Below are 27,115 nucleotides of genomic sequence, written 5' to 3'. Positions count from 1 at the left end.
TGAATCTTTCATCCTGTCTAACATAGGCAATTGCAATGCCTTCCCAGCAAGTGTCCTTACTCTTCTTTTAGTCTCTTTCCACTCTAATCATTCTTTCCACTGTTATCTTGCCGTGACAAGATAAAAATCATCCTGATGCATGGAATCTCAGCTCTGTCTCAGTGTACTTGGCAGCATTATTTCATTTCTATAATATTGGCTTTTCTCATCTGTAAAATAAAAATAATTCTTGTCTCTCAATATTGTTATAATGATTAAATTATGTATTATATGGGAAAACAACATGCATACTATAGAACCAGACTTATTCTTTGTAGAAATTTGCAATGTCTACTCACTTCCTGTGAATTAGGACCAATATCCTTATCAATGAAGCATATTCCTGTATTTGATAGCATGTCAGCGTGGCTACAATCAGTAATAATTTATTGTACGTTTCAAAATAACTAAAAGAGCATACCTAGAATGCTTGTAATGCAAAGAAATGATCAATGCTTAAGGTGATGGATAACTCCACTCTCAGCTCCCCATAAATTGTACCCCTGTCTAGGCTTTTTAACACTGGATTCTGACCAAATGAGAAGTCCAAGGTGTGATAAAGAAGGCTTGAATTTCTTTCACTCTTAACCTGCTGCTTTCTCTAAAGCCACACTTTCATAGACTCTGCGCCTTCCATCTGGAATGACCCAGCCCATTATTTCCTTTCTCTACTACGTATCTACATTTAGTTTCCACACACTTTACTCAAGACATTTCTGAATCACTGTAGCAGAAATCTACCCTCTCTTGGCCAGGCATGGTGGCTCATGCCTGTAACCCCAGCACTTTGGGAGGTCTAGGTGGGCAGATCACCTGAGGTCAGGAGTTGGAGACCAGCCTGACCAACATGGAGAAACCCCATCTCTACTAAAAATACAAAATTAGTTGGGCGTGGTGGTGCATGCCTGTAATCCCAGCTACTTGGGAGGCTGAGGCAGGAGAATTGCTTGAACCCGGGAGGCGGAGGTTATGGTGAGCGGAGATCACACCATTGCACTCCAGCCTGGGCAACAAGAGCAACATTCCATCTCAAAAAAAGAAAAATAATAATAATAATAATACCCAACTCAGAGATGCTACAGCTACTAAATGAGATAAACTACAATACACGTCCAAATATCATGTGAGTTTTTTTCCTTGAAAGTGCTAAATGAGGATTTTATTATTTTATATATGGAGGTTGTAGAAAGTTTTTTGTTAAGGCATCTTTTAAGCACGGACCTAAAGGAATCAAGAAAGAAAGGCTTGAGAACATCCGGGGAAAGGGCTTTCCAAACAGAGAAAAGAGGAAGTATGAAGCCCAAATGGCAGGCATCTTATGTGGTTAAAGCAGTGTAATCAAGGCAGAGTTAGAAGTTGAGTTTGAGAAGAAGGAGAAGGTGCAATTCATGCAAAGTCTTTGGGCCACGATAAAGAGTCATAACTCCTACTTTTACTTTGAGAGACAGTAGAGATCATGGAATTTGGAGCAGATGATCACTTTAGTTGCTGTATGGTGTGTGTGTGTGTGTGTGTGTGTGTTGAAAACAATGAAACTAGTGAGAAGTCTGTTACAATACTCTGTTAAAGATGATGGTGGGCTTTTCCTAGTGGAAGTGGTAAAGGTCTTGAGAAAAAATTTGACCATGGATTTTATTTTTTTTATAGGAAAATGCCAATTAATAAAAAGAATATGCTAATTTGGTGGATGTGGAATTCAACAAAAAGAAATGCATTGAATATAACTCCAAATAGTTGAAAGTATAATTTTTGTTGTTGCTTTTAAGATGAAACCTTGCTCTGTCTCCAGGCTGGAGTGTAGTGGCGCAATCTCAACTCACTCCAACCTCCACCTCCTGGGTTCAAGCAGTTCTCATGCCTCAGCCTTCCAAGCAGCTGGGACTACAGGTGCGCACCACCATGCCCAGCTAACTTTTGTATTTTTAGTAGAGATGGGATTTCACCATGTTGGCCAGGATGGTCTCAATCTCTTGACCTCATGATCTGCCTTCTTCGGCCTCCCAATGTGCTGGAATTACAGTCATGAGCCATCATGCTGGGTCTAATGTATAACTGTTATTATAATTATTACAGGTATAGATTATATCCTTTTTGAGATGGGGGAAATACTTAATGGCACTGATAAAATCTTTTTAGGTTTTCTTTACCCCCATTACCAAGGGTAGTATATTCTCACTAGAGTGAGTTTCCGAAGAATGTTAGTTTAAATGACCATAGTATTTGAAGAACCATATTCATGGTGTTAAATGACACTGATGGAAATTTGGGTGACAGCATTAGGATGAAAGGCTGGTCCCTGATCTGGACAAATTTAAGTCTGGAGTATGTTTCTATAACCACCAGGTGAAAATATGGAAGAGATAGCAAAGCTAGAGTAACAGATTTTTGAAATCCTTCTCATAGTTGAGCGGTTGAATAATGTAATGAAATGAAATTTCTAGAGAGCATTTATAACTGTTACCAAATAGGGGTCCCGATCCAGACCCAAGAGAGGGTTCTTGTATTCTAAACAAGAAAGAATTCAGGGCAAGTTGGAGAGGAAAGGGAAAGCAAGTTTATTAAGACAGAAAAGGAATGAAAGAAAGGCTTTTTCATAGACAGAACAACCTGGAGGGCGGTTGGTTGCATCCCCCCCTTTATTTTTAGTTGTATTTTAAGTTCTGGGATACTTGTGCAGAATGTGTACATTTGTTACATAGGTATACATGTGCCATGGTGGTTTGCTGCATTCATCAACCTGTCATTTCCTAATTAGGTATTTTGAATTATCTCCTAATTAGGTATTTCTCCTAATGATATCCTTCCTCTAGCCCTGCATCCCCTGAAAGGCTCCGGTGTGTGATGTTCCCCACTCTGTGTCCATGTGTTCTCATTGTTTAATTCCCACTTATGAGTGACAACATGCGGTGTTTGGTTTTCTGTTCCTGTGTTAGTTTGCTGAGAATGATGGTTTCCAGCTTCATCCATGTCCCTGCAAAGGACATGAACTCAACCTGTCATTTCCTAATTAGGTATTTTGAATTATCTCCTAATTAGGTATTTCTCCTAATGATATCCTTCCTCTAGCCCTGCATCCCCTGAAAGGTTCCGGTGTGTGATGTTCCCCACTCTGTGTCCATGTGTTCTCATTGTTTAATTCCCACTTATGAGTGACAACATGCAGTGTTTGGTTTTCTGTTCCTGTGTTAGTTTGCTGAGAATGATGGTTTCCAGCTTCATCCATGTCCCTGCAAAGGACATGAACTCAACCTGTCATTTCCTAATTAGGTATTTTGAATTATCTCCTAAAGGTATTTCTCCTAATGATATCCTTCCTCTAGCCCTGCATCCCCTGAAAGGTTCCGGTGTGTGATGTTCCCCACTCTGTGTCCATGTGTTCTCATTGTTTAATTCCCACTTATGAGTGACAACATGCAGTGTTTGGTTTTCTGTTCCTGTGTTAGTTTGCTGAGAATGATGGTTTCCAGCTTCATCCATGTCCCTGCAAAGGACATGAACTCAACCATTTTTATGTCTGCATAGTATTCCATGGTGTTTTTGTGGCACATTTTCTTTATCCAGTCTATCATTGATGGGCATTTGAGTTGCTTCCATGTCTTTGCTATTGTGAGTAGTGCCACAATAAACATATGGGTGCATGTATCTTTATAGTAGAATGATTTATAATCCTTTGGGTATATACCCAGTAATGGGATTGCTGAATGAAATGGTATTTCTAGTTCTAGATCCTTGAGGAATCGACACTGTCTTCCACAATAGTTGAACTAATTTACACTCCCACCAACAGAGTAAAAGCATTCCTATTTCTCCACATCCTCTCCAGCATCTGTTGCTTCCTGACTTTTTAATGATCTCCATGCTAACTGGCATGAGATGGTATCTCATTGTGGTTTTTATTTACATTTCTGTAATGACCAGTGATGATGAGATTTTTTTCATATGTTAGTTGGCCGCATAAATGTCTTTTTTTGAGACGTGTCTTTTTATATCCTTCATCCACTTTTTGATAGGGTTGTTTGTTTTTTTCTTGTAAATTTGTTTAAGTTTTCTGTAGATTCTGGATATTAGCCCTTTGTCAGAGAATAGATTACAAAAATTGTCTACATTTATATAGGTTGCCTGCCCATATTTACAGTTGCTTCTTGATTATATGCTAAACCAAGGGAGGATTATTCATGCCTCCCCTTTTTAGACCATATAGGGTAACTTCCTGATGTTGCCATGGCATTTGTAAACTGTCACAGTACTAGTAGGAGTGTGGTAGTGAGGACAACCAGAGGTCACTCTCATTGCCATCTTGGTTTTGGTGGGTTTTTATGACCGGTGTCTTGTACCAACCTCCTATCTCATCCTGAGACTTAGAATATCTTAATCATCTAGGGATTCAGCCCAGTAGTTCTCAGCCTCATTTACCCAGTCCCTGTTTAATATGGAGTTGCTCTGGTTCAATTGCCTCTGAAATAGCTAGAAAACAAATAAGACTGAGAATAAAAACTTTGAAATCTGCAACATGTTTGAGATTATTCATAGATTTAAAGTAATGAGATAAATGGAAAGATAACTAGGGAATAAGGTTGATTATATAAACAAATGAATATTTTTATCAAAAAGCATCTAAGTATTGCCAATATGTCAACTAAAAAATATTTTTCAATATAAGTGACATATGACACAAGGGACGTATAACAATTTTGACTGTTTTAGTCAGGGTTTTTCAGAGAAATAGAACTATTAATAATAATAGATAGATAGATAGAGCCATAATACACTGAGATTTATTATTGGCTCATGTATTTATGTAGGCTGAGAAGTACCACAGTCTGTCATCTATAATCTGGAGATGCAAGAAAACCAATGGTGTAGTTCTGAGAACTGATGTAAGTCCCCAGTTTGAGGACAGGAGAAGAATAATATTTCAGCTCAGCAGTTAGTCAGAGAGAACAAATTCTCCCTTCTTCCATCTTTTTATTTTATTAAGGACTTCAATGAATTGCATGATACCCATCCTTGTTAAGGAGGGCCATTTGCTTTACTCAGTCTACAACACAAATGCCAATCCCATCCAGCATCATCTTGCACACACACCTAGGAATAACTTTTAGCCAAATATGTGAGCACCCCATATCCAGCTCAAACGGATACATAAAATTAATCATCACATTGACTGTATGTCATTGTCCAATATAGTAAGGTAAATGCCATTTTCCTATTGAGAAGATCCATTTAAAATTTCATTGGCAACTTTAGTGTATAAAGTTCAAGGTCCTAGATAATATTAATAAATAATTAATTTGTTAATTTAACTACATAGTTATCATTAGTTACAACAAATCAATTTTAAATATTATTTATCAAGTCTCATAAAATCATATGAGTAGAACACTGATTTTTAATTTTTTTATGTTTGTGGACAATTTTACTCAGGGAATATGGGATCCTTCTCTAGACTCTAATATAAAAAGAATCTTGATATTCCCACACTGATTAAGTTGTGGCGATCATGTAGAATGCTTTTGGAAATTCAGGCATTTGAGGAAGTCCATTGAGGTGCTTTTGAAAAAACAAAAAATGTTCTCCTGATAAAAAGAGAAATGAACATACTGCAAAGGTTCCTCTCCCCTTTCCTGCCTTTTGACACAATTGTTTAAGAACACAATGCCCTGAGCACTGTCAGCATTTTACGTGTATATGACTTCCTAACTTCCTATCTTGTAACTTTAAGGGCTTAAACCTGAAGACAAAAATCAGCATATTTGTGAAATAGCAAAAAGACCTAAGAACTTAGGTTTTTCATAACACTATTGAGCCACTGAACTATCCCTGATACTGCAACCTCATGACATTTTGCCATCAGGGTTAACAAATATCCTTGCTGTTTAAGTCACTTATAGTCAGACATTCTCTTACCTCCAGCTCAAAGTATTTTAAATGATGCAATAAACAAGATAAGAAGTTAGCAAAATGGCAGCAGACTTGACTTAGACATGGTTCAATCCTGGATGCACATGTTTTCAAATGGAAGTTAGCAGTAAGAAATAAAAAAGACAAGTGATATTTGACAATAAGCAACTGCAAATGTCATAGTTTTGTGAAGCTTCTTGATTACTATCTTATCACTAATACTATCTTATCACTAATTTGTTAGTTTCCTGAGTAGCTTCCAAGTAGGCAAATCATAATCACTTGAAGATGCTTGTTAAAATGTAGATTTATATTGCGGCACTATTCACAATAGCAAAGACTTAGAACCAACCCAAATGTCCATCAGTGATAGACTGGATTAAGAAAATGTGGCACATATACACCATGGAATACTATGCAGCCATAAAAAAGGATGAGTTCATGTCCTTTGTAGGGACGTGGATGAAGCTGAAAACCATCATTCTCAGCAAACTGTTGCAAGGACAAAAAATCAAACACGGCATGTTCTCACTCATAGGTGGGAAATGAACATTGAGAACACCAGGACACAGGAAGGGGAACATCACGCACTGGGGCTTGTCATGGGGTAGGGGTAGGGGGGGAGGGATAACATTAGGAGAAATACCTAATGTAAGTGACGAGTTAATAGATGCAGCACACCAACATGGCACATGTATACACATGTAACAAACCTGCATGTTGTGCACATGTACCCTAGAACATAAAGTATAATAAAAAAAATGTAGATTTATTGGCGTCATCACTTTCAGACTTGGAATCCACAAGGGTTTATGAATCTACATTTTACACAATCCCAAAGGGATTCTTGTGTAGATTAAAGTTAGGGCTGCCAAGAGGTAAATTTAGGGTGTTAATCCAAACAGCTCCAAATAGGGGGAACTAATCACAGAGATCTGAGCTCTGTTTAGACCCTCACCTTTTTTGAACCAGCAGAGTACTTCCAGTGCTGAGTAAAATTAAGATTTTGGTTTCAGTGACTTAGAGGATAAGGAGTTATCATCACTGACAGCTGATGATAATAATTACCCAGCACTAGAGTTACTTCACTGGCTCAGGAAAGGTGAGGGGCTAAAATTTCCAATGGGGCTACACTTCTTCCCACTTGAAAAGGCATGAGAACGAGGAACAAATAGAAATGCAGCAGAGATTTCAAGCAAGATGATATTTGAAAGGAAACGTGTTTTTCATAATTAAATAAATTAAGGAGCCAAGTAAAACAAATTTAAAATAATTTAAAAAATACTAAAAAGGAAGAGCGATACAGAACAGTGAATAGGGAGGCAATTCCATTATTGAAACAATGCCAATACCCTACTTCCTGAAAAAACTTTTCCTTGTATCTAAAGGTGACAAATAATTCACTAATGTATTTTGTGTTACTGTATTAATAGAGAAAAATGTGTGGTGGACAGTCAAGGCAAAGGAAAGAACTAGTCCTTGATTCTACCACTTGTTTCAGGAAGAAAAAATGCTTGAGTGAATAAACAAATGAGTTCATAAATAGCATGCTTAAGATTAGTAACTCAACAATAGATATTTAAATATGATAATATAAAACTTGCTTTTGTTTGTCTGTTTGTTTTTTCAAGATGGAGTCTTGCTGTGTTGGACTGGAGTACAGTGAGTACAGTGACGTGATCTTGGTTCACTGCAACCTCTGCCTACTGGGTTCAAGCAATTCTCCTGCCTCAGCCTCCTGAGTAGCTGGGATTACAGGCGCCCACTACCATGCCCGACTAAGTTTTTTATTTTTAGTAGAGACGGGGTTTCACCATGTTGGCCTGGTTGGTCTTGAACTCCTGACCTTGTGATCCACCCACTTCGGACTCCCAAAGTGCTGAGATTACAGGCATGAGCCACCACATCTGGCCCCAAACTTGTTTTAAAAATAATTAAAATTTTGGTTTCAGTGACTTAGAGCCTAGGGAAATCCTGATCCAAGGAAGACCTTTGATCTCATTGTTCTCCTCTGCCCTTCTTTAAACTACTCCTCCAGAAGTCCCTCACCTCAATAAAATGGCTCAACCCACACCAAAAAAAAAAAGTTAACATTTCGAGGCAGGTGAAAAGAAAATTTAGAAACATAGCAAAAATATTCTGAACCAAAAATGAGTTGTTAATTTATTTCCTAACTGTAGCAGGCAAATGTCAGCTTGATTTTCTTATCCAAACTGAGAAATATATGCCCTCCTTGTGAAGGGAATATTAGTCAGAATTTGATCTCTCCAAACTACTTTTGTAGTTTTTTTATAATAAATGAGTTATAAAATTATGCATCATTAATATCCTTGTTTATTCTCAGAGAGTACGGACATCATAATTTGTGTTTATTTCAGTTTTATCTATATGGAAATTGGTGACCACTCACTGATATTATATTTTCCCACTCTGTCATTCCACATTCTTTTATCAGGAAATTATCCAAGATAGAAAATAAAGTATCTCAGATTTTTTTAAAAAATGCAGAAACCCTTGCAATTTTATTCTTCTAAGCAGTGTTTAGTTCATGACTACCACTCAGCTGTTCGGGACAAAAATACTATTGCTCGATAGATTCTCTGGGATTAGAGTATACTTTTGAAACATCAATATACAGGAGTCTTTAAAATGGGTTAAAAACAGACTTGATTGTAGTGGTTCCATTGCAAAACAATGGGCCATCTGTTTCATTAAGTCTTTAACAGTACTCAGTCCTTTACTTCCTCTTGGCTAAATCTGTTTTTTTCCCCCCAGAGTTGTTGAGTTTCAGCCAGCCTAATTCACAACCCTCTTCAAGAGTTGTTCTCTTGCTAAATAGCTGAGCATCAGCTGGCTCAGCCACTGAATCGCTACCGGAATATTATTGCTTCCCTCCTTTCCACATTCTCCTTATAAGTCTATTTTCTCTAGTAGTTGAAAGCAGCTGACATACATAAATTTGGACAAAAAAGTTTTATATAATACAATGCATTATAAAAGACTGAACTACTCAGTAGATACATATTATATATGCACTTGTATATGTGTGTATATAAAGTGATGTCTCACTTTTCTTATAATTTCAATGTCATAAACATTCCATGCTTGTTACCACTTAGAAATTGTCACCAAAATAATGCCATTGTGTGAGATACTGTTGATTGTCTTCTCACGATTCTATCTTAATTTTATTTAGTTAACCACTTCCATTAACTTAGCTATTTGCCTCTGCTATCTCTCCAGAGAAGGTGGTTCTGATTAGATCTCAAAGGCTGGCTGTTTTACTAGCTTATTTCACTAATAAAAAAAAATCCAGTAGAATTTATGATTTGTACATTCAAAAAAATCATAAATCATATACTATTGTACACCAGATACAGTGCTGCTGAGCTCTCTAAGCTCTGGGAAGCAAATGCTGGGAAAATCTCTCTTCACAACACCACGCTAAATATTCTGTATAATAGCATGTAGTACATAATGGAAGCAATAAACAAAGTGAAATCTGACTGGAAAGGTAAGGCGGACAGCTTCAGGGAACAAGCTCTCCTATGATAAGTAGGGATTTTCTGGATAGCCAAAGAAGAAAATTCCCTGTGGCTGGCAAAAGGAAATATTCTCCATTATAACAAAGTGTATCATAACATAGTGCGTAAAAGTGACTACTTGTAATTCCGTACAAACATGTGAAAAAGTATAAAAACAGAGGGGCCAAAAATTATGCCCGGATCTAGATTCTGGAGAACTCTGTGAGCCAAACAAAAGAAATTAATTTTTATCCTACAGGTTTTAGGCTAAGAATGAGTATGAAGGAAAGACAGAGTGGTCAAGGATATGATAGAGTCACAGAACTTGGTATTGTCCGGAGGAGAAAGAATCACAATGCAAAGGTAATTTCATTGGAGATAGAAGAAAGACCAATTTAAAGAATGTGTGAGAGGTAATTTCAACAATGTTAGCAAGCAAGTGGATGTAGGAAATTGAGAAAATGAAGATTTGTGATCAAATTCTGTTTTTATTTTTTTAGATTGAGCGTTTTATGATATTGTGTGGCCATCGACAGGGAGGTGAAATTGTATAGGAGAGTAGATTTGTAGAGTGTGAAAAAATGTTTCTTTTTGAACATACCGAGTTTGAGATGCCTGTGGTAGATTTCAACAGACAACTGGGTACGTAGACTTGAAGTTAAGGAAAAAGCTCCATGTCGGAGATGAGATTTAGGAGTTGTCACCATAACTCATAGTTATAAAAGTCAATCCAGGGAAAGTTGAGAGCAAGAAGGCACTGAGGCTGGGAATCTCAGGACTATCCACACATGTAGGATGTAAACAGACAGAAATTCCAGGACAACATCGCAAGGAAAAATGTTAGAGAAATGGGAGAGAATATAAAAACTAATGATGAAATAAAAATTTTAAAAATAATCATCATGTAAAAATTACAGATACACACGGAATCAATGCAAATGCCCATCAATGATAGACTAGATAAAGACAATGTGGTACATATACACCATGGAATACTATGCAGTCACAGAAGGAATGAGATCATGTCCTTTGTAGGGGCATGGATGAATCTGGAAGTCATTATCCTCAGCAAGCTAACACAAGAAGAGAAAACCAAACACTACATGCTCTCACTTGTAAGTGGGAGCTGAACAATGAGAACACATGGACGCAGGGAGGGGAACATCATACTCTGGGGCCTGTGCGGGGAAGTTGGGAAGGGGAAGCATCAGGATAAATACCTAATGCATACCAGGCTTAATACTTAAGTGATGGGTTGACTAGTGCAGCAAACCACCATGGCAAATGTTTCTCTGTGTAACAAACCTGCATGTCCTGCACATGTACCCTGGAACTTAAAATAAAGTAAAAAATAATTAGGTCAATAAAAATGAAAATAAAAGAAATATTCAACTTAAAAAGATAGGAATACAGCAAGAAGTTAAAAAAATACCTAAATAACTAGGAATGGTGGCTCTTGCCTGTAATCCCAGCACTTTGGGAGCCATAAGTGAACAAATCACTTGAGCTCAGGAATTCAAGACCAGCCTGGGCAACATGGCAAGATCCTGTCAAAAAAATACAAAAGTTAACTCAGCGTGGTGGTGTGTGGTTGTGGGTAGCTGTAGTCCCAGCTACTATGGAGGCTGGGGTGAAAGGATTGCTTGAGCCCTGGGAGGTCATGGCTGCAGTAAGCCAAGACTGCACCACTGCCCTCCAGTCTGGGTGACAGAGCAAGATCTTGTCTCAAAAAACAAACAAACGAACAGATAATAAAACCAAAACAAATATACTTAAATCTTCTTAAGAGTGAGGAATATTCTTTTCCTTTAAAAAACTTTATTGATACATAATAATTGCATATATTTACAGAGTACATGTGGTACATTCATACAATGTGTAATGACCAAGTCATGTTAATAAAGATATCCATTGTCTCAAACATTGATTACTTTTTAGAACATTCTAAAACTTCTCTTTTCGCTATTTTTATATGCACAGTAAATTGTTAACTATAGTCATCTTACAGTGCTCTCAAATGCTAGAACTTATTCCTTCTGTCTGCGTTTTTATACCTATTAACCAACCTCCCTTCCTTCGTTTCTCCCCACTACTATTCCCAGCCTCTAGTAACCATTATTGTACTCTACCTTCAAGAGATCAACATTTTTCTAAATTCCACAATTGAGTGAGAAAACGCAATATTAGCTTTTCTGTGCCTGGCTTATTTCACTTAACATAGTTTCCTACAGTTCTTTTCATGTTGCTGCAAGTGACACAATTCCATTCTTTTTTATAGCTGAATAATATTTCATTCTGTATATGTACCACATTTTCTTTATTCATTTATCCATTAATGACTTATTAGGTTGATTTCATATTTTGGCTGTGGGAAATAGTGCTGCAATATATACAGGACTACATATATCTCTTCCATATACTGACTTATTTTCTTTTGGATAAATGCTCAGCAGTAGGATTGTTGAATCACATAGTAAATGTATTTTTAGCTAGTTAAGAAACCACCTACTGTTTTCTATCTTGGCTATACTAGTTTACATTTCCACCAATGGTGTACTGAGATTTCCCTTTCTCTGCATTCTGGAAAGCATTTGTTATTTTTCGTGTTTTTGATGATAGCCATTCTAATTGAGTGAGATGATACCTTATTGTGGTTTTGATTTTCATTTTTATTTTGATTAGTGATGCTGAGTATGTTTTAATACACCTGTTGGCCATTCATATGTTGTCTTTTGTGAAATGTCTATTCAGATCATTTTTCTATTTTTATTTGCATTATTTGTTTTTTTGTTATTGAGGAGTCTGAGTTCCTTATATATTCTGGTTGTTAATCCTTTGTCTGATGGATAGTGTGTAAGTATTTTCTCCAATTCCGTAGGCTGACTCTACCCTGTTGATTATTTCCTGTGTTGTGTGGGAGCTTGTTAGCTTGATAGAATCCCATTTGTCTATTTTTGCTTTGGCTGATAGTACTTTTAAAATCTTACCCCTCAAAATCTTTGCCCAGATCGATGTCCTAAAGCATTACTCTAATATTTTCTTCTAGTATTTTATAGTTTCAGCTCTGACATTTAAGTTTTTAATGCCTTTTGATTTAATTTTGGTATGTAGTGAGAGGCATGTAGTTTTACTCTTATCCATGTGAATATCCAGTTTTCCCGGGACCATTTACAGTACAGACTGTCTTTCTTCAAAAAGTATATTCTTGGTGCCTTTCTCAAAAATGAGTTCACTGTTGATGTACAGCAATGCTATTGATTTTGCACCCTATTTTTATATTCTGCAACTTTATTGAACTTGTTTTATCAGTTCTAACAGGTTTTTGGTGGAGTCCTCAGTTTTTTTTTTTAATGATAGGATAATGTTGTCTGTGAACAATGATAATTTGACTACCTTTTTTCTAATGTTGATACCCTCTCTTCACTTTCCTTTCTTATTAGCTCTGGTTAGTGCTTTCAGTACTATGCTGAATAAATGTGGTAAAGTGGACATTCTTGTTGCAGATGCTACAGAAAATATCTTTCAGTTTTTTATCGGTATGATATTAGCTATGGGTTTGTCATATATAGGCTTGATTGTGTTGAGGTATGCTAGTTCTATATGGAGTTCTTTGGGAGTTTTTATCATGAAAGAGTATTAAATTTGATTGAATGCTTTTTAAATATCTATTGAAATAAATATATAGTTTTGGTTCCTGTTTCTGTTAATGTCAAGCATCACATTTATTTATTTGCATACGTTGAGGCATCCTTGCATCCCTGAGATGAATCCCACTTGATCATGATGAATGATATTTTTAATGTGTTGTTGAATTTGGTTTGCTGGTATTTTGTTGAGAATTTTTACATCTATGTTCATCAAGATATTGGCCTGTAATTTCCTTTTTAGGTTGTGCCCTTGATTTCGTTTTGGTATCACACTAATGTTGGCCTTTCAGAACGAATTTGTAAGTGTTTTCTCCTCTTCACTATTTTTTTAAAAACAGTTTGAGTAGAATTGGTCTGAGTTCTTCTTTAAGAGTTTGGTAGATGTTCCCCTTCTTATGTCCATGTGTTCTCATTGTTCAGCTCCCACTTATGACTGAGAACATGCGGTGTTTGGTTTTCTGTTCTTGTGATAGTTTGCTGAGAATGATGTTTTCCAGCTTCATCCATGTTGGGGCATTGGGGATTAGGGGAGGGATAACATTAGGAGAAATACCTAATGTAGGTGACAGGTTGATGGGTGCAGCAAATCACCATGGCACGTGTATGCCTGTGTAACAAAACTGCACGTTCTGTACATGTATCCCAGAACTTAAAGTATAATTAAAAAAAAAAAAAAAAGGAAGGAAAAAAAGATGCAAAAAAAAGGGAGTTTAGTAGAATTCAGCAATGAAGTCATAAGGTCCTGGCATTTCCTTTGATCAGAGACTTTTTATTACTGCTTCAATCTTGTCATTCATTATTGTTCTGTTCATGTTTTCTATTTTTTCATAGTTCTACTTGGGTAGGTTGTATACGTCTAGGAATTTATTTATTTTCTCTAGGTTTTCCAATTTGTTGACTTATAGCTATCTGTAACAGTTTCCAATGATCTAACAGTTTCTAATATTTTTGTGGGTATCAATTGTAATTCCTCTTTTTTAATGTATGGTTTTCTTTATTTGGGTCTTCTCTCTTTTTCTTTTAGTCTAGCTAAAGATTTGTCAATTTTGTTATCTTTCAAAGCGCTAGCTTTTTAGTTTGCATCTTTTTTATATTTTTGTCATAGTTTCATTTACTTCTGATCTGATCTTTGTTATTTCTTTTTTCTACTAATTTTGGGTTTGGTTCGTTCTTGCCTATCTAGTCCCTTGAGGTGCATGCTGAGTTTCTTTATTTACATGTTTTCATATTGCCTATTTCTTAGCCAATTATGTTATTATTGTTTTTAATTCATTTATGTCTAGTGTTTGATTATTGGAACACTAAGCATTTGGGAGTTATTTATATCCTACTGCTCAAGGTCATTGCCAAGGTCTGATTACAAAAATTCTAAAAAGTACACCATCAGGAAAAAATGGGTTGATAGTTTGTCTTTCAGTCTTCATACTTTCAATATAAGTGGTTTACTTAGCTGAATAATAGGTTAGAGTGTTCTGAATTTGTTTTTCTTATACCAGTGAGTTTAACCTTCAGACGTTTTCTTGTTACATGTTAGCACCCATTTCCTACATTGAAGAACTCTCTTTAGCATTTCTTGTGTTGATGAATTCCCTCAGCTTTTGTTTGTCTGAGAAAGTCTTTATCTTTCTTTTGTGTTTGAAGCATAGCTATGCCGAGTACAATATTTGTTGACATTTTCTTTTCCTTCAGCAGTGTAAATATAGCATCCCATTTTCTCCTGGCCTGCAGGATTTCTGCTAAGAAATCTGCTCAAAACTATACTAGGGCTCTGTTTAAATAATATGTTTTTTTTCTCTTGATGCCTTGAATATTTTTTATTTTTCTTTGATTTTTGCAAATTTATTTATGATTTGCCTTAGGAATTTCCTCTTTGGGTTGAGTTCAATTTGTGACCTCTGACCTTCCTTTAGTTACATGGTGGTGTCTTTCTCCGGATTCAGAAAATTTTTAGCCATTATTTCTAATACATGTTTTTTAGACATTTTTCTCTCTTGTTACCTTTGAAAATTGCTATTATGCACAAGTTAGTTCATTTGATAGTGTCACATAATTCTCATAGACCTTCTTCGCTCTTTTTATCTTTTTGCTCCTCTGATTGAATAACTTTATATGCTTTATCTTCAAGCTGCTAATTCTTTCCTCAGTTTGATCAAGTCTGCTGTCGAAATATTTTAATGAGTTTTCAGTTCAGTTATTGTATTCCATATGTCTACATTTTCTATTTGGATTAAATTGTTTCCATTTGTTTATAAAATTTCTCATTTTTTTTCCTGGATTTTTTTTTTTTTTATTTTCAGAATGATTATTTATTTATTTATTTTTATTTTTTATTTTTTATTTTTATTATACTTTAAGTTCTAGGGTACATGTGCATAACGTGCAGGTTTGTTACATATGTATACTTGTGCAATGTTGGTGTGCTGCACCCATCAACTCGTCAGCACCCATCAATTCATCATTTATATCAGGTATAACTCCCCAATGCAATCCCTCCCCCCTCCCCCCTCCCCATGATAAGCCCAGAAAATGTGGCACATATACACCATGGAATACTATGCAGCCATAAAAAAGGATGAGTTTGCGTCCTTTGTAGGGACATGGATGCAGCTGGAAACCATCATTCTTAGCAAACTATCACAAGAAGAGAAAACCAAACACTGCATGTTCTCACTCATAGGTGGGAACTGAACAATGAGATCACTTGGACTCGGGAAGGGGAACATCACATTCCTGGATTTTTTTCCATATTTCATTTAGGTTCCTACCCACATTGTTGTGATTTTCTGAACTTCTTTAAGAGGATTATTCTAAATTTTCTGTTCAGTATTTCATACACTTTCAATTCTTCTGGGTCTCTTCTTGGTGCTTTGTTGCTTTCTTTTGGTGGTGGTATATTTCCCTAAGCTTTCACCACTCTTGTATCTTTAAACTGGGGCCTGTACGTTTGAAGAGACGCTCACCCCTTCCAGTTTTTGCAGTTGTTATTTAGTGGTGTTAGACTTTAGCTATATGACATCAAAACTTAAATACTGGCTTGTTGTTTTCTACCATTCTGGAGAGGACTGTAAGTAAGCACTGTAAGTAAAACACTCCTCTGGAATTAACTTGTTTCCCTACCATTATTTCCAGATCTGGGAGAGACTTATAGTGGACATCGGAACTTAAACATCACTGCAGAACTAAATTGCTGCACTGATGTTCTCAATGTGAGGAAGACTTACAGTGAGCACTGAAAGTTGAATGTTGTCCCAGAATTGTATTGCTGTTTTGCCTTTGTTTTCCAGACCAGAGAATACTCAAGTGGGGACTTGAACTTAATCCCAACCTTTTAATTATTTCCAGAGTAGAGGAAGGTGCCATGGGAACACATGGACTTTGAGAAAAAAGCCGGTTAAGAATTCAGGCCTTCCTGTGGATTGTAACCCCTGCTGTGCATAGTCTCTTCACTATGAAAACGCTATTAATGGGAGCACAGAATAGCCTCCAAAATATGAGTGCCAGCCATTGTGATCAGTACCCTGCTCTTTGTCCCCAACTCACCAGGGGTGGTTCGGCCCACCTGACACTCTCAGTGGTTCCTGTGGGACAGGACCAGAGTGAGCTTCCTGCAAAGATTCCCAGACTGGTGAGGAGATCGAACGCCCGCTTTCAATTTGCTCCTCTTACCCTGGCAACTGTGGTCTAGGGAAATTCTCTGTGAATGGCATTATGCTGGCTTGTGGGAGAGGGCTGCACAGTCTGAAATGACCATTTCTTTTGCCAATTGTAGCTTCTTTTGATTCCGTAAGACCAGTGGGTTTCTTTGCTTCTCCCTGAATTCTGGTGAACTCAGGGTGTTATTTTTGTCTCTGAATAGTTTCTAGTTGTATTTTTATGAGAGGAATGATGCCAGGGAATATTCTATTCCACAATCTTGCTGACATTTTCCCTATACTGCATTTTTAACTGCTTGTAGGCATGACCACATTGGTATATTATGTTTTATCTATGTATTTCAAAGCACTGAACCGATGTTTTGCACAGAATATGTGTGCTGAAAATCTGATGATAACACACACAAACATGTTTTTAAACATCATAAATCCATATATGTGAGTATTGAATAAAAAGTAGCATGGACAAGTCAAATAGCTGAAATCTGTCAGCTAGGGTAGCCAGGTTAAGAACAGAAATAGAAGAGAATGGTAGTATGAAGAGTGTCATATATGCAGTTTGATTTGGAAAAGACCACAGGTCGTTGGTCTATTTGTGCAGTCTTAGATAATGACAACTTTGCCTGAGCTATTTCTGAATGACTAATGACAATGTCAATAACATGCAGCTCTACTCTTCACTGGAGTTATTGAAATCTGTCATCAGCATGAATTGATGTGCTTGTGCATTGGTAGGGAACAATATCCTTTAGCCATAGAGATTAAGTCATTATTGACCAAACATATAGCCCAAAAGATTATAGGTTAGGCAGAGTATTGTTAGGGGAAAAAAAGTCAAAACACCCACCTTTTTCTTCTTACTATTTTGTCAAGCCTCAGTTCATCTTGGGCTTTAGAATTATGTTCCTCTCCTTACAGGTTTTCTAAGCTTGGTTTTTGTTACACTGTGTATTTTGATAATGTGAGCTCATTAGAGAATTTATTGACAAAACCTTCAGGTTCTTTAGGCATTTTTAGATTTTCTGTAACAGCTATAATATCTGTGTTTACATTAAAAGCATTGGGTATATTGCAAGTTTTAAATTATGGAAATCTATTTATATTTTCTTATATTATTATTAAAATCATGTATAAAAGTCTGATTATAGTAATATTTTTCTGATATCACTGTTTTGGAAAACATATCATTTTATTTTAGCAAGTAATTTCTCTTAATATTCAAAATTGATGCAAAGATGTGACCCTGCTTCAGTTTTCTATCTTATCCAGAAAACTACCATGAGAAATAACAAATGGTTTGTTGAAGCCCAGGTGCACAGAGTTCAACATATATGCCTCAGCAATCAATCAAGTAACTTTATTAACAAGGTAATGTTATATAAATGTCACTGTTTTTACAGATAATCTATATCACTCTTCTTCTGCCTTATATTAATGACCTTCTATTTATTCCTAGTATCAATATTTTAGTTTTTGTTCATGCAGATTACTTAATAACTTTGTTTACTCTCATTTCTACTTGTCTTTCATATTAATTTCCTTCTGATGGGCTCCATGTCTAAAGTCTTTTTTCCTCTTTCTCCAGTACAGCCTGCACATTCCTATCACATACATCTTTTAAAGCTACTGCTCTATGTATTGCCCTGTTTAAAAGCTTCCATTGTCTCCCCATGTCTATTGAGCACACTTCCATGCTTTATCCCTTAACATTACCATTCTATTTACCATATTTTGATGTTTACAATGATTTGGCCTTTCTTCTCTTCACCTACAGGAAGTGAGTTCAATGGCATACTTAGGGTCAGGTGTGGGGAGTGTCCCCTGGATGTACGCAATGAGGGATGAGGAAGAGTGTTGAGTTTATTATCTGTAGGCAATTATTACAAAATAAAATCTAACAGAAGTCCATTTGATATTTATTATCACCTATTTAAGCAATTCTAAATGATGTTTGAAATAAAATACTCCTTTATTAAAAAAAATCTACTTGGTCTAAATTCTAAATAGCTGTTGCAGTTATGATTGGGTTTTCATACTGTATATGTAAGCTGTAAATTAACACTTTTATTATTGTATAATGAACATTGTTTTCTATATAAAGTTAATTCATATAACTCCCAATTATTTAATCAGCCAAAAGAGGTATGGACTAAAGGAAACTGATTCACTTTCAAGAACATATATGTAAGTAACTATTCGGTATGTTAGAGCTTGCTTTGGGCAAAATGCTAGTAATTTTCCTGGATATAAACACTAGATTCAAATTAAGTGATAATATTATAATTATGAATACAAAGAAACAGAAGTCACTTTAGTTCTGACAGTCTATGTAACTACTTAGAGTTCTTATTTGTATATGAACTTATAACTGAAACAGGCAGAACTGAAGTGAAATGTATTTCTTTAGCAAGCACAATTTTTGGCAGAATTTAGCAAGCATAAATTATATGTGTCAGTAAAGACTTTTACTTCTGAATGCTACTACAGTGTATGTATCATCTCATTATCATAGATATTTTCTGCCTTATATTCTAGGTATTCATATGCATTCATTATTATTCTTAAACTTATGAGTTTCTTGATGACAGGTAATATGATTGATTATATTATGAATCTCCCATACCATTATCCTACTCCTTTGCACAATATGTATTTGTTGACTAAATGTAAATTTGTTCAGCCAAACATTAATATTTGTAATTTTTGTGTATAATCAGTGATAAAGTTGGTACTCAATAATTAGTAATGTTTGTCTTATATTTAAATTGGTTTTAAGTGACATACCACTATTTCAGATGACTATGAAAGAAAAAAAAGAAAAACTCTCATAAAATTATATACAGTAAGCAAATTTGGAAACTATCTCTACATTTACTAATCCAACAAAAAGCATTGAGTATGCAAGTGTGGCAACAACTCTTGCATATGCAAGAGAGACAAAGTCCCTGCTCTCATTGGGGTGGATAAAGCAGTAAGGAAACGTTAGCTAGACAGTGATCAATGTTATAAAGAAAACAGGACAAAGAATGTGATACTCTGATAAATTCTCAGGGGAAGTTTAAGAATTTTAGAATGGGTTATCACGGCTAAGAATTAACTAAGATCAATAAATTTTTATATATGTTACTATACATATATTATATTATTATATATAATAGATATACCGGACACATAGCTATATATGTATGTCTATATATCTATTTCTGTGTCATGGTACCAAAGAAAATGAAGAAAGTCAATATAATTTTGGATGATGAAAAGTGGATAGAGCTGCTCTGAAAAAAGAAATTGTGAAGGGAATGAGAAGACTGGTCACAGATTGTGTGAGAACATTTTTATAAAAGATATATTTGAGAAAGTACTATTCAAAATATGTAAAGAACTCTCAAACCTCAACAATAAGGAAACAAATAGCTTAAATTTGAAAAATGGGCAGAAGAGCTAAATAAAAACCTTACCAAAGAAGACATAAAAATGGCAACCGATCACATGAAAAGATGCTCAATATCAGATGTCACTGGGAAGTTACAAATTAAAACAACAATGAGATACAACTATCTACCTGTTAGAAAGGATACAATCTAAAATACTGACTACGCCAAATGCTAAGGACAATGTGGAGCAACGGGAACTCTCATTCATTTTGGCGGGAATGCAAAATGCTACAGTGACTTTGGCAGACAGCTTGGTAGGTTCTTACAACACTAAACATACTCTTACCGTATGATCCAGCAGTCACATTCCTTGGCATTTACCCAAATAAAGTGAAAACTTATGTCCGCATAAAAACCTTCACATGAATGTATATAGCAGCTTTATTTATAATTGCCAAAATTTAGAAGCCACCAAGATGGCCTTCAATATGTGAATGGATAAACTTTGAAACATCCATAAATTTGAATATTATTTGGTGTTAAACATAAATGAGCTATCAAGCCAAGAAAATATAAGGAACAAACTTAAATACATATTGCCATGTAAAATAAGCCAATCTGAAAATGAGCCTCTCTGTTCATTACCACTGAAGAGTAGATGATTCATTCCCTGGAAAAGAAAAGGATGCAATTAAAAATAGGAAGCAAAAGAAACATAATTTGCAGAAGTGAAATATTCATCATAGTAAACAATGTTAGAAATGTTAGAAGCTCAAGTTAAGAAAACCTCCAAAAATGAAAGCAAAGAAAAAAAAAAAAAAAAAAAAAGTTGTATAATATAAAGCACATGGGAAGAAGATTGATTTAAGAAGAATCCAAAGAATGGAATACATGAAGAAAAGTTTCCAAAAAAAAAAAAAATTCAAAAACATTTTGATAAGAAAACAGATTTTAAGTGTCCTCACTACCCTCTCCCCACCACCCCCCTCCACACACAAAATGGTAACTATGGATGGTGATGGATGTGTTCACTAATTTGATGTGGTCATCATTATATAATATATACCCAAATTATCCTATTTTACACCTTAAATATATGCAATTTTTATTTGCCAATTGTACCACAACTATGTTGTAAGAAACATTTTCATAAATATAATGAAATAATTCATTAATTACTTAGAAAAAATAAAACAAAACAGGTTCACAGAAGTGTACATTTTAGTAACAGTTTAGCATACCGGGATAAGGAAAAAATTTATTTTTTAAAAAAAGCATAAAACAACAATTTATGCACAAAAGAATGTGGATGCAAATTCTCTAACATTAGAAGATAGACTATAATAAAACAAAGCCATGAAAATTCTGAAAAACCAAATCAACCTAAAAATTCTGCAACTCAGCAAAGTCAGAGGAGAGGGCACAGAGGATAGAAGTTTCAAAATGAGAAAAAAAGCTTAAAAAATTTTCCTACCTTACACTTCATTTTAAGAAGCTACTGGAACATATGTTTCCCAAATATGACACATTAAATTAAAAAAGAAAAGGCACTGGATCCAGGAGTGTGTTTGCCATAAATGAGTGGTAAAGAGAAATCTAGTAGAGAGTGAAAAGAGCTCTCAGCACGATGGTTCTGTAGCAGGCTTGGAACTCAGTCTACCCACACTGAACTAAAAGAACCAAGAGGACTAAGAAGAGCGGTCTTGATGAAAAATTAATTAAGTGATTTCATAAAATGTTTGACAAAGCGGTAAGTTATATAAAAGTGAGTTCACATCTCTTTTGGTAAGTTTGGAAAATTATCTGATTCATGTATCTGAAAATACACCATCTTTTAAGGCAATTATTATCCACAGGAAGAGAAGAAAGGAAATGTAATCATGGTGAAAGACTCATGCAATATTTACATAGTTTTTCATAATGCAGCAAAAAATATTGATTTAATTAAAACTCATAGCATTAATTTAGAAGGATGGGGAAAGGAACGAGAGTAGTAATTAAGACTGATAATTATTTGATTTTCATAAAATGGAGTCAGTAATTTCTGAAGTTCATACTTCAAAATATAGCAGTAAAAGATACAAATTTAAAATATTGAAATAAATAGAAAAAATCTTTTAAAAACAGATGAAAACATTTGTCTGTAAGGAGTCAGAATGAGATAAATAAGGCAAGAGAGTTATAATATTCTATTACAGCGTTGTAGGACTAGTTGACTTTTTAAACTATATGCATTTATTACTCTCAGAAGAATAAAAATGCTTAAAAGCTTGAACAGAATCATAAGATGAGTACAAATAAAAAATTTCAAGGTTTGATGGTTTTGACAGTTGCCCACGTATGGGTGCACATAAGGCAGTTACTAGTACTGTACACCTACTGTTGGAACTGAGACAGGCACCTGACTTTTCTCTAGGCAGAATATTTAAAGAACAAAGATGTTCAGGTTATCATAATTATATTTAATATATATTGTTGTTAGTGTAAGAGAAGTTCTTCAATTACTGGTACTTTTCCAAGGTATTTGAAATATTCAACACACATACACATACACACATATCCTATTTCTATGTCTCATATTAGCTTTATTGACCTTTCCATTTCCTATGAGATCATATATATAAACTCAAAAAAAAAATATATTTTCATCCTATATTAGTCATAATATTTTGGAACTGAAACTGTGTCCATTGAATTTTTTCAGTTTATCATTCTTGAGTGGCTCTTTTCTCCTTTACTTAGTATGGTCACAGCTATCAATTAATGACATAACTTTTGGATATGCAAGCGTAAACACACAAACACACCTATATACATAGCTAGTGAATAATAAAGATATTTAGTTATCATGTATTTATAATAATGAAATCTCCCTTTTTAAATGATTAAAACAACTAATATTAATAGAGAAAAGGATGAAGAAAGGTGATTATATTTCAGATAAATGGGAACACGCTTGCCTCATGAGCTATTTTATATCAACGATTTCAGGGTCTGAATTATCTTCTACTTAATTGTATATGTGGACACAATATCAAAGATATATTTCCCCTTATATTTAAAAAACAAAGCAAAAGTTACATATTTTAAATGATGGTTGTTTCAATCCAGCTCTAAAACACTGAAAACAATTTCTATTAATATTGTAAGTTCACGAATAATAAAGATAGGCCGGGCGTGGTGGCTCACGCCTGTAATCCCAGCACTTTGGGAGGTCGAGACGGGCGGATCACGAGGTCAGGAGATCGAGACCATCCTGGCTAACATGGTGAAACCCCGTCTCTACTAAAAAATACAAAAAAACTAGCCGGGCGAGGTGGCGGGCACCTGTAGTCCCAGCTACTCCGGAGGCTGAGGCAGGAGAATGGCGTAAAACCAGGGAGGCAGAGCTTGCAGTGAGCTGAGATCCAGCCACTGCACTCCAGCCCGGGCGACAGAGCAAGACTCCGTCTCAAAAAAAAAAAAAATAATAATAATAATAAAGATTTAACTGCATGCAGGCACAAGTATAGAGAAAAATAATGTAATTAAAAATAGGGTCTAGATGCAAAATACAAAAAAAGATTTCATATGTTATTAAAAGTCCATTAAAATCTATAGTAGAAAAAAGGATCATTCAATATAGGCTGCAAAATTATTAATAATTAGTTAATTTACTCCTAATTCAACAAATGTTTATTGAGTTTCTATTACATACTAGACAGTATGTTTACTATTAGAGATGTAGCAGTGAACAAACAAGACACCTAATACCACGGATATAACATTATGGTAAGGTTACAAGACAATAACTGAATTAGTAAATAAACTATTAACAATTGATATAATGAGAAAAAGGCATTTACATGATAGATAGGTAAAAATAATAAAATGAGTTACAATAGATAAGAATCAGACAAGTCCTTCATGAGGAGTGATGTCTTAACTTTAAGTGTTGAAGGACTAAATCAAGCAATCACAAAATTGCTTTAGTACAGAGTACAGAACATCTATATTTCACTCAGTGAATTAGTACAAACTGGACACATAAAATACCCAACCTGTTCAAGAAATGAAGCATTGCCAAGATCTCAAAAGCCCCCATAATCAACCCTCTCTATCACTAATTTTCCCTCAAAGACAAATTTATGGGAAATTGTAACGCAATAGTTTACTTTTGATTGGTATTTTAACTTTCATTTATTATGCATTTTTTTCTATGGATCCTTTTGCTTTTCCTGAATTGTCATATTCATATCTCTTGTTACATGAAACTGAACTTCATTAATTATATTGCTATAGGTATATATATTGTCATCCATCATAAGAACATAACCCAATTTATTTAAGCATTCTGGTGTTGGATTGCTTCCAGTTTTTGTCTATAATGGATGCCACTATTAGGGACACTATTGTACTTATCTCTTGCTACAAATGTATTTCTGTTTATTATCAATCAAGAGCAATATGGTAGGTCATCGTGTGTGCTTATTTTCTACTTGAGTAGGTAGCAAGTTGGGTTTTCTTGAAGCAGATTTTGAGATAAAATACCATATAAAGGTATTTACTAGGCATCAACAACTGTGGAAGGTGGAGGAGGATGTAGCTTTTGATCAGGGGAAAATCAAACTGTGATGAAGTCTAATAAACTCTCAGTCAACTTTGCAAGGAACTTGAGAGCATAAATAGCCAATGTGAGTTTCCTACATTGGGCTGAAATGACTACCTCTCTCTTGCCTTTCTTTTTATAAAATATTCTTTGAAGACCATAAATTAATCTCAAAGTATGCCTTTAGTTGTATTTTACAAGTTGACATATGAAATGCTTTTATTATTTTTCAGTTTAAAATACTTTCCTTCTTTTGCCCATTACACATGTAGAAATCTATTCTCTACGTAATAAGCATATAGGGATTTTTTCAGACAATGTTTTGTTTTTGATTTCTAAATTTCACGTCTTTCAGAGAAAAAACTTTATATGGGGTCATTCATCTGAAATTCACTGATACCTGCTTTATAGTCTGGTGTAATGGCTAATTCTGTTAACTTGTCTGGGCCATAGTGCCCAGATATTTGGTCAAACATTATTCTGAATGTTTCTGTAAGGCAATTTTAGATTAGATTAACATTTAAATCAATGGATTTTGAATGAAGTGTATAGTCATTTAATAAGTGGACAGCATAAATAGAACCTAAAGACTGACCTTTGTTGAGTATGAGGGAATTCTACCAGCATGTGGCTTTCAAAATTAAACTTCAGCATCAGCTCTTCCATGAATCTCCAACCTGTCAGCCTACTCTGCAGATTTTGAACTTGCAGGCCTTCTCCATAATGCCACGAGCCAATTGTGTAAAGTAAATTAATCTCTCTCTTTGTTTCTTACCCTATACATACATGCATACATATGTACATACATATTCTATTGGTTCTGTTTTTCTGGCGAATCCTAATATATTTAATATATGGTCAATTTTAGTAAATGTACCAGGGTATAAGGAAAGTGTGCATATCCTGCAATTGCTAGGTGCAAGATTCTTTCATTCTTAGGCCATATTTATTCAGGTGGTTCTAATGTTTTATTTTCTTATGAATTTTTGACTCAATCCTTAAAGCAGCATCTTAAATGCTGTCATTTCGATTATGGATTTATATGTTGTTCCTTTGACATCTTCTCTATTTTTCTTTACACATTTGAGGCATATTATCAGGTTCATACAGATTTATAATTGTATCATCCTTAGCCAATTTAAGCTTTATTATGTGATACAGTATATTGTCCTCAACTGTTTAGTGAATTAAAAGTTTTATCATTATGATATGCTATAGTATACCATTTAGTTGCCTAGTAAATTAAAATTTTTGACATTATGTTGTAATGGGTAGATCTTTGTCAATTGTGGCTATCCCTTCTGTAGTATTATGTTCTAGATTCTTCCTTTCATTTTGTATATATTTAATAGTTTTATTCTGAAATATTATCATTTAACAAAATAATTTCGACTATATTGAATGTAATAATTGATACATTTGGTTTGAGTAAGATATATTTTTGAATTCCATTTGCCTCCTCGGTACTGTCTGCTGCATGTTGCCCCCTTTCTATCTTATTTGGATTGATTATGTTTTATTATTTCACTTTTTCTTCCATTAGCCAGGAAGTTACATACTTCTTAACTATATATTTAGTCATTTCTCTAAAGATTGTGGTCACCCAATGGAGGGAAATGAGCCCTTTCTCAAGTATTAAATCAGATGTCAAAGCTGAAGACACTTCACACACCTTGAAAATTGAGAAAATTTATTACTCACACCAGGAATTTCTGGAGAGAGCAGAATAAGTGCAAACCAGTCTGGAAAGAAAAAGAAAAAAAATAAAATAACAGTAAGTTGAGATGGTGTAGTGTCTAAGGCATGGGGCTAAAAGGGATGTTCGTGTGTGAAAGTTAGGGTTGTAAAACTCAAGCTTTCCACTAATTCAGAGAGCACAGGAGATTGGTTTTCTTAGCTAAAATACCAGATATGTGGTAATAGGGAAAGGAAGGGCAAAGCATAAATTCTGCAATGGTAAAACATCCAAAATTAGGTCAAAATATTCATGAAACCTTCACTTATAAAAGTCAAATATTAATTGATATTTTTCAACATCACCGAGAATTATATCTTTCACTTAATTGCTATTGTTAAATCACAAGATGATGCAACAGTGTGTTCCACTTGTCCAAGTGCAGTTATGAGTTTAAATAGCTTCAAAATGTAAGCTATTAACTTCTTAAATATGTGCTAATGCTTTTGAAGCAACTTTCCTGTAAATATCCGTTTTTATTTGTTTAAGTTTTTAGTATTTTTGTTACTTTATATCCTAAACCTTTCATCTGGGATAACATTTCTTCTCCCTGAGGAACACACTTTTTAAATATTCTTTAATGTCCATAGGTTATTGGGGAACAGGTGGTGTTTGGTTACATGAGTCTTTAGTGGTGATTTGTGAGATTTTGGT

The sequence above is a fragment of the Colobus angolensis genome, unplaced genomic scaffold, assembly GCF_000951035.1.
Source record: "Colobus angolensis palliatus isolate OR3802 unplaced genomic scaffold, Cang.pa_1.0 Scaffold145, whole genome shotgun sequence".
In the NCBI taxonomy this organism is placed as follows: domain Eukaryota; kingdom Metazoa; phylum Chordata; class Mammalia; order Primates; family Cercopithecidae; genus Colobus; species Colobus angolensis.
This window is presented reverse-complemented; position numbering follows the sequence as displayed.